The sequence below is a fragment of the Prionailurus viverrinus genome, chromosome A2 (genome assembly GCF_022837055.1).
Source record: "Prionailurus viverrinus isolate Anna chromosome A2, UM_Priviv_1.0, whole genome shotgun sequence".
Taxonomy (NCBI): domain Eukaryota; kingdom Metazoa; phylum Chordata; class Mammalia; order Carnivora; family Felidae; genus Prionailurus; species Prionailurus viverrinus.
Window position 1 is genome coordinate 112,994,633 of NC_062562.1, and position 16,520 is coordinate 113,011,152.

Below are 16,520 nucleotides of genomic sequence, written 5' to 3' on the forward strand. Positions count from 1 at the left end.
TTAATGTGAGAGAGGACAATCTCCTAACCCCAGATCTATCAAGAAAGGCTAAAACAGAGGTGCCTGGGTGGCTCAGTCGGTGGAGCATCCAACTCTTGATCTAAGGTCGTGAGATTGAGCCCCGTGTTGGGCTCAGTGTGCAGTGTGGAGCCTGCTTGGGATCCTCTCTCTCTCCCTCTGCTCCATCACAACTCACACACTCTCTCTCCAAATAAATAAATAAACTTAAAAAGGAAAAAAAAATAAAGGCTAAAATAATGCCACACAGGGAGTGTGCAATGTATTCTCTGAAGTTGGGCAATAAAGGGGACTGGTGACTCGTACTAAAGAAAACAAAAAGTAGCCTGAGACAATAAAGAGAGCTGTTTCTGAGAAGACATGTGGTCCTCTCCAATGGTGAATAGGACACAGGAAACATGTAAGATGTGAAAAGGAGATGATAGATTTAGAGTTGTTTCCGCTTTTATCAGAGAATACACTTTGAAAAGGAAGTTTGGTGAACAGCATAAACTAGACCGATATAAAACCTGAGGCTAGGAAGAATGCATTTCCCTTGAAAAACAAGTTGTAGTCTGAGGAGCCCAGAGGAGAACCTAAAGAGGCCATAAAAGTGGTCTAGAGAGAAAGAGCCTGATATACCACATACCAGACCCAGAGAGCACAAAGCTGCCCTATGAGAGCATCAATTAAGTAAGGCTGTCTTCTGTTTTTCCCTTCTCCACCCTCTGTCATGGCAACCCTGGACAGGTAAGTAAGAACAGTTAGCTAGTGGGAACTGAAGTGAGGCAGCAAGCAAAAAGCAACCAGGTACAGATGAAGGCTCTGTCCTATAGCTCATTCCTGCTAAGGGAAGTTTTTATTATAAATTTGAAGCTATGTTTGCCTTAAAGTGGTCTTGTGGATGTACATAAATTGTCATTCAGGGGCAGGAGAAGGACTTGCTAAAATTAATTAACTTTGAGATTAAATAAAATTGGGTTCTGATTCTATCCCATGAATTATTTTTATAATGCTATTTAAATACAAATACATCTGATTTATTTATTTAATGAATATTTGTTCAACCCTATTTGGTACCAGGTACTGTTCTACGTTATTAGGATAAATAAATTAGTAAAACCAAATAAAAATTTCCAGCTTTGAGAAACACAAACCTAATTTGATGAGGCATACAGGATACATAATAAAATTGTAAATGACATAATATTTTATATGATGATATATTGGTAAATGCTGTGAAAATACAGTGTGGGGTGAGAGGGATCAGGAATATTATGATGTAAGGGACAAGAATCAGTTTTATATAGGGTACTCAAGGCAGGCCTCATTTAAAAGGAGGTATTTGAGCAAAGTCTCAAAATTGGTGGTGACAATAGCATTGTAGATATCAAAGGGAAGAGTGGTCCTGGAAGAGGAAATGGCCAGGCAAAAGACCCAAGAAAACATGAATAACAAATTGAAGGAATTGTAAAGAGCTGGTGTCATTGAGAAAACCAAGCAAGAAGAAGAGTAAAAAGATGGAAGGTTAAATGAGTTACTTTAAAAAAAAATTTTTTTTTTACATTTATTTATTTTTGAGAAACAGAGTGAGACAAAGCGTGAGCGGGGGAGGGGCCGAGAGAGAGGGAGACACAGAATCTGAAGCAGGCTCCAGGCTCTGGGCAAACGGTCAGCACAGAGCCCGATGCGGGGCTTGAACCCACAGACTGTGAGATCAAGACCTGAGCCGAAGTCGGACGCTAAACCGACTGAGCCACCCAGGCATCTCTAAATGAGTTACTTAATAAGAGCAATGGAAAGGATGAGTTGACATTAAATCAGATGGAGAAGCTGCTCATAGAGAGAAGAATATAACTAGTTTGTACATATTGATTTTATTTTTTTTAGTGTTTTTATTATTTATTTATTTATTTATTTATTTAGAGAAAGAGAGAAAGAGACTGAGCGTGAGCAGGGGAGTGGCAGAGAGAGAAGGAGACACAGTATCCGAAGCAAGCTCCAGCCTCTGAGCTGTCAGCACAGAGCCCAAGAGGGGGCTCGAACTCGTGAACCACGAGATCATGACCTGAGCCAAAGTTGGAGGATTAACTGAGCCACCCAGGCACCCCAGCTTTGTACATACTGATTTGTGATGTCTATCACACATCCAAATGAAAATGTTAAGTGAGCATTTGGATATCAATTCCAGATTTAGCCAGAGATACAAATTTAGGAATTAGTAGTGATTAGATGGAACGTGACTACTGAAGAGTGTAGGGATGGTGGGGAAGAAGTGGAAGAATTGAAACTGAAGGCACTTTAGGATAAAGCTGCTGGGGAAAAGACTAGAAACCCACAAATGACACTGTTAAGGAGTGGCCAGTAAGGCAGGAGGAAACTAAGAAAATGTGGTATCCAGGAAGACAAATGAAAAAGGAATATCAAGTAAAGAGGGTGATTATCTGTGTTAAATGTCGCTTTAAGACTAAGTAAGATGCGGACTGAGAAATGAATGCTGGATTTAGCAACATGGAGCTTTGACCAAAAATCTTGCTGCAGCAATGGGGTGCAGAAGATCTGATGAAGTTAAAGAGCACTTAGGAGGAAGGGAATTTCAAACAGAGTATATAAATAGGACTACAGCTCACAGGGCGTGTGAAATGAAGATATTATTTTTAAATACGTAAAAATAAAAGCATGTTTGGATACCAATGCGAATGCTTCAGCAGACAGTGAAATAGTGAAAGTGTAGGAGAGAGGGGAAATTTTCTGGAGACATATCATTGAACAGACCAGTGGCAATGTACACAAGTGGAGAGACCACCTTTAGACACATCATCTATAGTAAGAAGCAGGGTGGCAAATTATGAGACTGAAGATGCCCTTTTACTTATGTTTTCCATTTTTTGTCAAATTGCTCTCTATTCCTTATGTCAGGTGTTATCTTTTACTTTTTCCATGCCATTCATGCTTACCTTTCTATTCCTGATGCTTATATATTTAAAAAAAACCCACAAAAACCCTATCAATATATATGAGACCAAGATACCAACCATTTCCTCAATGAAAATTGTCCGTTCCCCAGTGATGTCCCACTCAGTGATGGGACATTTAAAATACTGTTAGCTGTCCCCCTTCTTTTCCTCTTTTCCCCCACATTTTTTCTTTGACCCTTAGGGGAAATCTTTGGAATCTTTCTACTTCTCCTTTGTCATCATGAGTCTAAACCAACTTTTAAATTTTACTGAAGTAACTTGACACTTTCCAAGCTATTATTAGCATCTTCCTACACAATTTGTCTCTTTGATTTCAAGGACTTTTATTAAAGTTGTCTGTTGTAAACTTCCAGTCTTTCAATTACTATCTATCATTATCCATTCAGATTTCACTAGATACAATATGGCTCCTGTCTTACCTCTGTTTCCTATACATGTACTCTTTGTCTTTCACCACCTTGACTATCCCTATTTACCTTCTCTTTGGGTAGCTGGCTTCTCCATTTCCTGACATTAAGGAAAAGTGATATATTTTCTAAAAACATGCATATGTGTAAATAATCTTTCCTTCACCTTGGCATGGGGAAAGGAGATATCTACATGGGTGTAGAATTGGATGGGCATAGGCTTTTTAGGTTACATTCCTTTTTCTTCCAGTACTCTATAGATCAGATTGCAATATTAGCTATTTATTAGAAGTAGCTGGGGAGCTAAAATATACCAATTCTTTGTCCCACCCCCAGAGTTTCTGATTTAATTCATCTGGGATGGAGCATGGCATAACATTTTCTGAAAGGTCCCCTGCTGACTGTGATGTGCATCTAAGGTTGAGATCGTGGGGTTGTTATTCTACTGTAATGCTATTCTTCTACTGACATTGTTCTACTGTAGTCAGCATGGGAGACGTGAAGACCAATTTGAGTCTGATATGCCTGTCTTTGTAATTTAATGCTCTTTCTACATATATGTCTTAATATTTTTTCCCTCATGCTCAAAATTTAGAAATTCTACTTTAAGCGTGTTTTTTCCTCATAAATTGTAATTGAATATGGAAATCCTTTCAGCAGGGCTTTCTTCAACTCAGGGGTTTTTGTCTATTATTTGATTAATTAATGTCTTAATATAATCTCCCCTTTTGTCTTCTTCTGGATTTCCTGTTTTCTGACTGTGTCCTTAATGTCACTTAACTCTTCCCTTATGTTTTCTATCCATATTTTATTCTGTGGTATTTCTTCCACCTGTTCTTCTATGCTACTAATTCAGTAATCAATAGTAAACATCTTCTCTTTCCATTGACATGATTAACTTTTAAATTTGAAGATGGAGTTATTTAATTTCCATAAAGCTGTTTTGAACTATAATTAAATGTTATTAAGTCCTCCCATTATTAATATATTTAAATGCCCAGTAGGTATGTCATATCAGGAGCCTGATTTGAGGGTCCTATCAGTTACTTCACTCTCTTTTTTGTGCCCCCCCTCCCTGGTGAGTTTTAATTTTCTGGATTCTTCTCACTGTTGCTAAAATGAAGCTTCTGGAAAAGACTAAATAGCAGTAGACCCACAGGATGGGGTCTCTGTCTATGTGGGCTGCCAGTGTTGCAGCCATCATGTTGTCCTGCCTTGTGACAGAAAGTCTTTCTGTTTCCTGGTGTCCACACACCTGTATTCTTCAGGGACAGAAAACTCAGCCTACTTTCTAGGTACTCCTCCATGCAAGTGCACTTGGCTTATCTAGGCCCCTCTTTCTTTATTCTCACACATAAACCCTCACCTAAATAGGATCAATTTGAGCTAAGGAGTGGAACCACAGTCTTCAGATATTCATTATGGGCTCTCTAACTCTGGGATTTCTGCCTTTTTTTGCAACTTGGTGCTCCATCTGTCAGGGCTCTGAGAGCCCAAGGCTTATGCTCTTCAGGCTCCACCTGTCTTATCTACAGCTGCAGCTTGGCATGGAAAGTGTTATGGAGTTATGAGTAGAAGAACCAAGATCCATTAACTCTGCATCTTACCAAGAAGCCCTACTGTCTATGTTCTAAACTTTTAAGTTGGTATTTATTTTTCCTCATCCTACAATACTCTGCATCAGAGTTCTCAGGTAAGAGGTTGGTGACTATCAGAACACCTGTTTACCAATTTCTTATAACGGCCACAGTAAGCAAGAGACCTTCTAAGCAATAATTTGCCATAATATGCAGAATACAAATTCATTTATATTCATCTTCTTCAAGATAATCAGGTACAACTGGTCTATACAATGGCCTGTGCAATGATATTGTTTTCAAAATCCGTCCATTTCAAGGTATCAGCAGTTCTAATAGACAGCCAGAGCTGAGAAACACTGATGTAAATGAAAAGGAGCCCATATTACAATAGTTTTTGCAACAACTGTATATGGCAGTGTTTGTCAGTGTTGTTTGAGAATCATGTAAATTAGAATACTTAGGGTGTTATTAAAAATGCAAATTCCCAGGCCTCACACAAACCTAATGACCATAGTCATTTTTCTACTACTCCTATTGGGATATATGAGCATTTTAAGTGTGGAAAGCAGGCATTCTTCATCATTGATCTCAAATACCTAGCAAAGGGCCTGGCACATAAGAGCCTCTGCTCAATAAATTATGGCATCAGTTTAATTCATTGAGTCAATTCAGTCTAAGATAAGTCGATTGTTTCTGGAGTAGCAGTTGAAAATGTAATCTCCTCTCTCTTGTACCTCACTAATTTGCATTTTGAGAAGGAACAGAGAGAATGGAAAAATCAAGGGATGAGAAAAAGGTAAGTGTGTTCCAGAGTGTTCTTATACATAGTCTTGCCTACCTGTTGCTCATTCACGTATTAGATGACATATGATATATTATATACACGTAACAAATTAACCTCAAAATCTCAGGAGCTTCATAAAAATCAATGGGCATTTGTGGCTCATAGTATATATCCAACATGGGTAGGAGGAGGGTATTCTTTACCTATTAGTCAGGAACCCAGAAATGACAGAAGCTCTGCTGTCTTTTCTTAGAACCATCTTAATACAAGGTCTCAGCATTTGCTAGAGAAGGGAAAAATAGCATGGGCAACTTAAATCTGATCTTACCTGCCTCTACTCTGAAGTTACATATGTTACTTCCCCTCAAAATCCACTGGCGAAAATTAACCACATGCCCCCAACCTAATTATGTGGGAAGCTGGATAGTTTTCCCATGTGTACAGGAAGGAAAGAAATATTAGATATTACGAATTCTGGTGATCTCTGCTATACAAATATTTACTATGAATCTACTGTGTGCTAAATACTGGACCAGAAAATAGGAATATAACTGTCAGGTAAAACAGCCATTTTCCTGCCTTCATGAAGCTCATGTGACAATAAGGAGGAAACACAGATATTCTACTTATATAATAATAAAAGCCAGAGTTGTAAGACATGAAATAAAAATCTCAGCAAGCATCAACATTTACAAATGATTAGCAAAGGTTGTACAAGGGAATATCAACAGAGTATGCCACAGTAATATCTGGCAGGCCTGAGCCCATCAGATGGAGCCTCCTGTTTGCTATAGTGTGATGTGTTGTTGTGGCTCTGGAGTCAAAGCTGCTCCTTCTGCATGGCTTGAATTAGCAAAGTGAAGCCTCTTTGTGTTGTGGTCTCACAGCTTATACATCTCTATCTCATGGTCCAGTTCTAGCCATGTGATTAACTTGTACTCATCAGCACAGCTGTAATTCACAAATCCATGAATTATGGATATATTTACCAAAAAACAGGCCAGACAGATCATGTATCTTTTGTTGAAAACATTCCTAGATCAGTAATCAGGTAGTAAATTTCATCAGTCAATATTTGCAAAGGGATGTGTTTGGGGTTAGAAGAAAAACTGTCTCAGGCATTTCTAAGGTGGAAAGAATGAGTTACAGACCCACTGTGAACCTTTATCTTTTTAGCACCTGATCAAACAATTACCTAAAGAAAAGTAAACCTACCACTGTGGTGAGCGCTCCAAAGGTAAGGTGCATGCTGCTATGAAGGAGGGTATTAACAAGCTAGGGGATTCAAGGGAGGTTTGTATAAGAAAGTGGTGTCTAAACTGAGAATTGAAGCAAGAATGAGCATTGTCCACATGAAAGAGGAAAAAAGAAAATTCTCCAGGCAGAAGAAATAGTATGTGAGTTGGGAAGAAGCAGGCCTATTTGAATAACTGAAAGAACTCAGTGAGACTGGACTATGAGGAACAAGATAGAAAATGGGGGGGGGGGGGAGGGATGATTCCAGAGAAATCTGAAAGGGTCAAACCATGCACAGAGCAAGATAAATTAGAGATCTTTATCTCAGAAGCAAAGAGAAGCATTTTTAATGGGGATACACAGAGAATTACATAAGAATTGGAGGGGAGGAGAGAGTGGAAATAACGAGATGGGTTAGATTAATACTGCAGAAGTCTTAGCAGAGAGGAGACGGCATGAACTAAGACTGGGTCATGTAAATAGAGGAAAGTGGTTTTATTCAAGAGATAATTAGGAGGAAAAAGTGATCAAAATATGTGATCTGTTGGACATGAGGAATGAGGAATAAAAAGTAGCCATGTTATCTCCATGGATAGTCCATGACTTGTGTGACCAGATGACAGCTTTTCCCTCAACAAACACTAGAAGCACAGGTCTGGGGCAGAGTTGGAGAGGACTGAGAACCAAAGGAACATATTTTTCGGCTCAGCACTCAGGTAAGGTCTAGTTGTGGGTGGCAGTTGTCCAGAAGGGTCTTATGGGAAATAGATTATGAACTGCATTTTAAAGAGTATATGAAAGGGAATTGAAGGGCAATTTTGAGAACAGCATCCAACTGCCCATATGTGAGTGAGAGAAATTAAACAACAAAAAGGTAACTTAAGGGTTATCATTACTTAAGTAATGTTACTTAAGTAACTTATCATTACTATGTCTTTCATATCAGATCTCGGAAAGAAGAAATGAGAGTGGGATGATGGAAGCAGAGACAGAGAGAAAGGGAGAGAGAGAGAGAGGAAAAGAAGATAATTTTTTGATAAAATTTATGTTAAGAAATATTCAACGTTAAAGGAGGCAGTCTGATGTACGTGTTTTATATAATTAGATGGTTCCTTTTAAAATCAATCCAAGGAAAGAAATAGTTAAGAGTATAACAAAGAGTAGGAACGTTTTTCCAAGTACTTGTGAGAGCTTTGTCATACCTCAGTTCTAGTTTCTTAGCTGGTATTTAATAGCTGTGTGATCTTGGTCAAGTTGTTTATTCAATTTGTGCTTCTACTTATTATTTTTAAAATAGAATTAATAAAAAAAGCTGCCCTACCCACATTAAATAATAGTGTACAAAAATGTTAAAAGAATTTTATATTTACATATATTACTATATTATCACTATTCAATATAATTATTAAATCTCAGGAAAAAAACAGCTAAGGCCTTGAAGAAGCTGAAGAAATGAATAGTAGACAAGCCTCCAGGATAAACAGAGAAGGGTAAATTCACAGTGGGAAATACATAAGGACAAGTAAGGTGAAGCTGAGACTGCTTGTTTTGGGAGGTTCTAGTAGGAATGCATGGGCAGAAACTCAACATTCAAGCAAATAACAATAATCACAGAATTATTTTGCCAAGAATAATTAAGTCTTAAAGGAGAGGACTTCCAAGTTTTTCTTTTTCAAGTTTGTAGCTATTTTGTGTGTGTGTGTGTGTGTGTGTGTGTGTGTGTATTTTTTTTAAAGGTGTTAAGATCTGGGACAGGATTCTATTCTTTGTAAATTGCGCACAGCAGGTATGTAGTGACCTTTTTTCCCCTTGGATTTTAATCTACTGGATATTCCCATGGAGTTTGCAGTAATAAAGACACCAACAGCTACCCTGTAAGCCACTGAAGATGTGAGAGAAAGGAAGGTGAATGTGTCATAAATGCAGAATGCGGTCTTTAAGAAAGGCTGGGAGAGGGGACTTATGTATGTTTAATATTTCTGAAATTGAGATGCAGCTCATGACTATGTGTATGTACATTCAGTGCAGCATTTCATCCACACATACACCCCCACCAATAAAACATGCTGTTAAACTGTTGGTACATCTGGCATTGAAGACATATTTTAGCAAGAAAATACAATGTATCGGGGCGCCTGGGTGGCTCAGTCGGTTAAGCGGCCGACTTCGGCTCAGGTCACGATCTCACAGTTCGTGAGTTCGAGCCCCGCGACGGCTCAGAGCCTGGAGCCTGTTTCTGATTCTGTGTCTCCCTCTCTCTCTGCCCCTCCCCCGTTCATGCTCTGTCTCTCTCTGTCTCAAAAATAAATAAACATTAAAAAAAAAATTTAAAAAAAAATTAAAAAAAAAGAAAATACAATGTATCAACTGAGAATGATCACAATTTTTAACAATCTTACCAATAAAAACAAAGCAACAAATAATTATTTTGCAAAAATTGTGTCCATTCTTCCTTCCTTCATTCAAAAAACTTTATTAAATGCCTACCGTGTCCCAGCCCTATCCCAGAAAAAAAGTTCTTAGGCTCTTATAGGAGAAGGTAAGGAAATCATCTTATGTAGAAAGGTCATTATTTCCCTGGATTGCCCTGGATTGCCTCTCTTCATACCAAGAGACTTACCCAGGAAGGAACTCTGCATTCCCTCTCATTTTCATCTCCAAGCTTTAAATTCTCCAGACAAAGTTCATTTTAAAACCAGCTACCAAAAATCACAGAATTTCTTTTTTTGTTTTAATTTTTTTAAATGTTTATTTATTTTTGAGACAGCGGAAGACAGAGCGCGAGTGGGGAAGGGGCAGAGAAAGAGGGAGACACAGAATCTGAAACAGGCTCCAGGCTCTGAGCTGTCAGCACAGAGCCTGATGCAGGGCTCAAACCCACCAACTGAGCCACCCAGGCACCCCAAATCACAGAATTTCTTAAGGATACTTCTAATCCACTTTTGCCTATGGTGGATGGAAGTCAGTGACTCTGACACACTCAGGAGTCATGACCTATTAGAGGATATCCTCCCTTAGGGATGACAATACGGTTTCCAAAGGATCTCCAGTCAACTCCTGCAATCATTAATTTATTCCCATGAGCTGTAAGATTAAGTGTTCAAGAATAGAATGCCCAGCAATTACTTCAGATATGAAGAATAAAGTTTGTCTTCTTCGTCATGGCATTTAAAACTCTGAGAACTTAATGTGAAACAACGTTCTCAACTCTTCCTTCTAATTACTTACCAAATAAACCCATCCACTCTAGTCAAACTGATTTAATGTCGGGTTATTTGCTTATTACTGCCTAATGTCTTTAATCATTATAAGCTTCCATTTAAAAGAAATGAAGAATAAAGTAAATACAGCTCAGTGCACAAAATATTCAGTTAATTTTTACCTAATATATGTAAATGCATGTATTCACTACCCATACCAAAGTACAAGATGTGTTCAGCATCCCATAAGACCACCTCATTATGCCTTTCCAGTTATCACCATCCTCAGAGACAAGCATTTTCGATGTTTATTACTGTTGACTAGTTTTCTATAATACGTTTGACTTATTATCTAACAAGAGTGAGACAATGAAAGGAAAGGGCCACATGGAAAGGAAAGCATATATTAGTTCTTTCTGTATGGTTCCCTCTCTTACTAGCCACTCCACTCCCTACCAAGACCCATGAGCTGAGCCTGGGCTATCGTATAGGTATTGCAAGGTCCCAAATTAATGAATACTGAATCCATAGCTGCACTGTTATCTTCATTTCCTCAGTTATTTTCCCAGTAGTGTCTGTGAAATAGGCTGGCCAACATGCGACCCAGAAGAAAGAAGAAATGTCACAGTGATTTAAAGAAAAAGTGTATTATAAAATGACTCCTCTTATTTCACAAGTAGATATAAAAATATAAAAGTATGTTTAAAGAGATAGTCTGTGGAATTTAAGAAACAAAACAAATGAACATAGAAAAAAAAAAGATGAACCAAGAAACAGACTCTTACCCTTAGAGAACAAGCTGATGGTTACCAGAGGGGAGAAGAAAAGACATGAAATGGGTGAAGGGAGTTAGGAGTACACTTATCATAATGAGCAGTGAGTAATGTACAGACATGTTGAATGACCATATTGTGCACCTGAAAGTAATACAATGCTGTATGTTAACTATTCTGGAATTTTTTTTTTAAAAAGAGATCATTTCAATTTTCTATTTTAAATATATATTACTGTGTCCTTTTAAATGATGGTACAAATAAGCCTCTAGGATGCTGTTCTGATTTGTAGAACTCTGAGAAGTTCCAGAATAGCATTCCAGCAGGCGGCCCCAGGAAATAGCCTACCATTGAACCACTGACCAAAAGACTGAGATTCTAATTGTTCAGTAAGCTATAGATCTACCAAACCATACCATTACTGAGCTAGTATTTCTCTGAATTTTATTTAAGGATATCACACGACAATTCATTGAAACCAGGTGTATTATGTCTATGGTATCTTCTGACTTGTAATCTATGAGAAAGAAGAAAGAAAAGAAGTGAAGTCAGTTTGAAAAAACAATATTCTTACCAAATCACTACCAAACTTGCCTCATGGCTCTTGGTAGTCAACATATTCGTTGGGTGACAGCTAAGTGTAGGGAACCACACTAACCATTCCATTCTAAAGTTAATTGCAATTCTTGGTAAGAAAGATAAAAATGTGAAAATTTCTACCACCTAAAATCACATCAAAAGGAAGACACATTTCTCTATCAAGAGAGACTGTATGTAGAAAGAGTGGAAATTTAGGACAAAGTATTGGTGTCCCTCACCGAGGAAAACTGGGAATATGAGAGGCAGATGAGACTCATTTGGAAAAGTTAGCAGAGACCTTAAGGAATCCATAAGAACAAAATACCTAGATCTAAAACGTGTTTAAACTCATAAAGCCCCTTTTCCTTCCACCATTAATCTATTGTGGCTGAACCTCAGTGAAGAAAAAAAAATAGGGGGTAGCCAAATAAATGTCTTCAGAGCTCTGTGTAGAAATACAAGGGGTCTGAACCCAAGGATCAGAAATACAGGAAATAATATTCCAAATGTTACAAGTCCTCTTTCTCCCTTGACTAAGAAAGAATATTACAAATGATACAAGTTTTCTTTTCCCTTTTGTTGATAGGAAGAAAAAAAAACTTAGAAGTCATCCATTCTCAGTTAATATCATATCAATCCTTATTACTAGAAAAATCCAACTCAGCATTGCATTTTCATTGGCTTAGAAAATTATGCTTAGAACAATCTGGCTGGAATTGAGATTCACCTTCTTTGCTTGTCTCTAGGTTGAGCAACCTTCTTGTGATATCAAGCAAAATTATAATTGAAGTACTAAAGAGGTTAATCCACACCTATTCCTAATGTTTTAAATGTACATTTTAAATGTATAAGTATTTGTCAAAGAAATCTGCATACATATCTAGCCCCTTATCAACTCATTTCGTCTACTGCATGATTGAACACTTTGTATTTGTTCAGGCAGTTTGGCTGTACAGATGGCTCTTAATTCATAATGGAAAAAAGGAAAATAAAAAAGATTTGTCAGTTTCTTTTAAACTTATCTTTTTATATATCTTTTGGATATATAACATTCCCAAATGGTTCAGACCAAAAAAAAAAAAGTTATTTTTTGTTCTTTTTCCCTGTCAGCTGCTCATTTTATTTTTAATGTTTGAGCCAAAGTCATCTCTGTATTACTCAATGGAATGCAACTCTCTTGCCTTGACTACTTGAGTCCACCAAAAATTGCTTCTTGAGGAAATGTTTATGTTTACCATAACCCCAGAGCTTAACTTTATTTGGAAGGTTGGTGATCTTCCATATGAAAACTAAAAGCACATTATTTTCCAAGGCACTCCATTTGAATTTTGAGCCACTCTTATTTTAGAAATTTGCCTTTTTGAAGCCCAAATCCAGGACACAAATCATTGGTCTTAGTCTGAGGTCTGACGTTGAACAGAATTCTTCTAATGCCCCTTTCCAAAAAAATATATAATCCTTTAAGGAATCGAATTGAAATGCTTGCTTGGACGTCAGTGTCATTGTCATTGTTGTTGTTGGTTTTGGTTTTGATTATGAAAATGAAAATGTCCAGGCAAAATAGTGTTTTCTTTGTAAAGACAGAAGTATTGATTCTCTTTTGGTTTTCCACTGAATTATCTTTTTTTGACTCAAATTTCCCATTTGAGAAATGAGAATACCTACTTCCTTCCAACTCTAGTCTTCAAAAATAAATAAAGATAAGATGATTACATTTTTAGAAAGGTCAATTTAACTCATTAATTCTCTAGTGATAAAAGTAGTTCACATACTAGCATATTAGAAGTATCTGATCAGTTAGGAAGAAAAGGTATGGGATTCTACCAGATCGTTGAGTATTTTGTAAGAATGAAGGAAAAAGGCACTTTTCCTTGAATATCTAACTTAAATTTCACTTCCTCTGTAAAGCTTTCCCCTCCCCCAGCTTCCCTCAACCTTTAGTCATCATCTATTTCCCTTTAATGTTTTGCTTGTGTGATGGCCATAGCCCAAATTTGTATTTTGGTGCAAAGTGTACAAATCTGTCTCCTAGCTAGTTGGTAGGCTACTGGAGGACAAGAAAATTATCATTTATTATACCTCTAGAGCCAGGAACATTGTGAGGGATCCATAGATATTAATTGACTTGAATTAGAAGTTGGATTAACTTCATTTCCCTAAGACAAGCTGAATAGATTCTATCGATTTGTTCCAAGGTCACAGATGTTGATGGTTTAGAATGAGGCTGATTCAGCTTTCCAGGTCTCCTCTAAACAGACCAATTTGATACACACCATTCATGCATTTCATGACAACATGTTCCTAAGAAAATCTATTAAGCTTTCATAGTCATAAGATGCATAAAATTTGTATTTTACCACTTGCAATATGGAGCACACTACATATAGGATAAGGGAGCATTTTCTATCAAAATGGCTCTCATATGCACACCATAGATAGTCACACATTTTTTTTTTAATTTTTTTTTTCAACGTTTATTTATTTTTGGGACAGAGAGAGACAGAGCATGAACGGGGGAGGGGCAGAGAGAGAGAGGGAGACACAGAATCGGAAACAGGCTCCAGGCTCTGAGCCATCAGCCCAGAGCCTGACGCGGGGCTCGAACTCACGGACCGCGAGATCGTGACCTGGCTGAAGTCGGACGCTTAACCGACTGCGCCACCCAGGCGCCCCAGTCACACATTTTTTTAAGTCATTTTTCAGCAGCATCTTAGACACACCTAACCATCATACAATTTTTAGATCATAAGTTATACTTTTTAATTGCCTAGATATTTTCTCAGGATTTTGCCTTCCTAGGTAAGGAGACGACTACAAACTTATTGAAATACAGCAAGCTAATACTATTATACTAGAATAGTTTAATAATAAATTTAAAAAATTCCCATCCTGGTTTGAAAAAGAATAGACTAATAAAAAATATAGTCGAAGGGCTAAATTAGATATTTCTGTAGCAGATTAATGACACCAATATTGCAAAATCTAAGCCTAGGACATTGCCACAAGATACTGGTACCATGGGGTGATCAAACTTACATGGTGTTCAACTGGATTTAATGATACCCAGCTCAATTCTGAAGTCATCTAAATAAACATATAAGTGATAAAATATGAGGCACAGACCTGTAAATCCTAGGTGATTTATCTATGCCTCCTCATCACTCTGGGGAGTTGATTAGCAGAAGCCTCTACACTCTCTGCCCTCCTAAAGAGAAGTGATTATACCTACCTCAGGATGGACATCTGCTGAGTAGAGTCAAGGAAGCAATTAACCTAGGGATAGATTTCAGTAGTGTTAAGCCACTTCCATCATATTCCCCCTTACCTTCCTTATGAAGTTAGGGACTGAGCCCCACAAGACCAGTTATTTTGAGGGACACTCAATATATGAGAAATTTGTACTGAAGTGTAAAGTGTATGAAGCAGGATGCTTTGAAATTCTATGTCCAGCTAAGTTGTCTTCTACCTCTTCTGAGCTTTCATTTCCTAATCAATAAAATTAAAGGACAGAATTTAATGATTTCATCTAGCTCCTTAAATAATAAGCAAACTGAAATCAACTTCATATATTTCACTCCCCCTACACTTTATTTATTAGAATGTTTCCGTAACAGATAACAAAAGGACACAACAGCCAGTGAGGGAAATTGTATAACCATCATCCTTATCACCACTACCATCGTAATCATCATGTTGTTATTGTTATTATTATTATTGTGTTCATGACAGCATAGCAGAATATTTCTCATGGTTCCATTCCAGTTTCCTAGAGCAGACATTTTGGTATACTCGGGGTTAGAGTCTTTGACCAGTACAAGAGAAAAAAAAAACTCGTCTCTTATGACCAAATCTTCACACAACTTTAAGTAAAGACGTATTTGTATGTTCATCTTTACTACTTACTTCTTGAGCAAGGCACCTATCCTTCCTGACACCTCTTTTATCACTTAAATGTGAAAATAATGGTTATTACATATGTAAGGTAATAATGATAAAAAATTATTAATAATTTGGTAACTGGCATTTCATGATATTTTCATTCAACTCAATTTTCTACATGTCATCTTTTGCATTCTTCCTCAGTTAGAATGCATTACATAGAGGAGGGTATTCTAGACCTTTTTCCAGGCTTCATTACTATATACCAGATGCCAAAAATATACATACCAGAGTATTCTGGAATTCTCTGAAGAAGCCATAAAGAATATAAGTGATTCTTTTCTCTATGTCCCTTGCAGGAAGTAGTCAACCTATTACTGTCACATTTGAGTCTTAGCTTAAGTTTGCATAGTTTTAAAAAACTTTAGATATAAAAATAAGTCATACTATAAACAAGGGCTAAACACAACCCTCTTCCACTATCCCAGCTGTTGAATCAAATGGTGCCAGCTAATGCAATACATAATATTAACATTATTTCCTTAGTCATTTATAGCAACCCTTCTCAGTGACATAGTGACCTCCTAACGTGCAAACATGACCATGATGTTGCCTTTTCTAAAACACTTCCATGCCATTTCACACCTCACTGTTGAAGTTAAAATGCCTTAGTATGAAATATAAGAGCTGTTGTTATTTAGCCCTTGCTTATAATTCCATTCCTTGTCACTTGTTGCCATGTCCCACATTCCTTCTTTTCCTTATAGCTGAGGTTGCAGACTTACTAAACTACTTGCAGTTTTCAAAACTCACCATATCTTCAGTGACCACCCCTGTCTCTCTTCATGTTGCTTGGACTGCCTGGGGACCCTACCTAAAGCTCTTCATTTCTCTAACTGAATCAGAGGTCACATATCTGGAAATGTCAACCCTCCAGGATATTGACCAGAATCTGAGATAAAATTAAACAGGTCCCCAAATAAGCTAGAATCAGTGTTACAAAGACCCAAGGGAGGTCTAACTTAGAGCCTGTTAAATCCAACTTCATACAAGACCTATTATCCGGCTTCTGTGTTTACAACAGATTAGTAATAGCAACTTTGACAA

General features: G+C 37.4%; 1 protein-coding gene across 1 annotated transcript in view; it reads right to left on the reverse strand.

The window, feature by feature from the left end:
* Nucleotides 1–14,897: 14,897 nt before the first annotated feature.
* The window catches only part of MACC1 (MET transcriptional regulator MACC1), a 97,998-nt gene continuing 96,375 nt past the window's right edge, over nt 14,898–16,520 (reverse strand). Inside the window, exon 8 of the mRNA XM_047850801.1 lies at nt 14,898–15,020. The gene's annotated coding sequence lies outside the window, so the exon portion shown is untranslated. The remainder of the gene's footprint in view (nt 15,021–16,520) is intronic.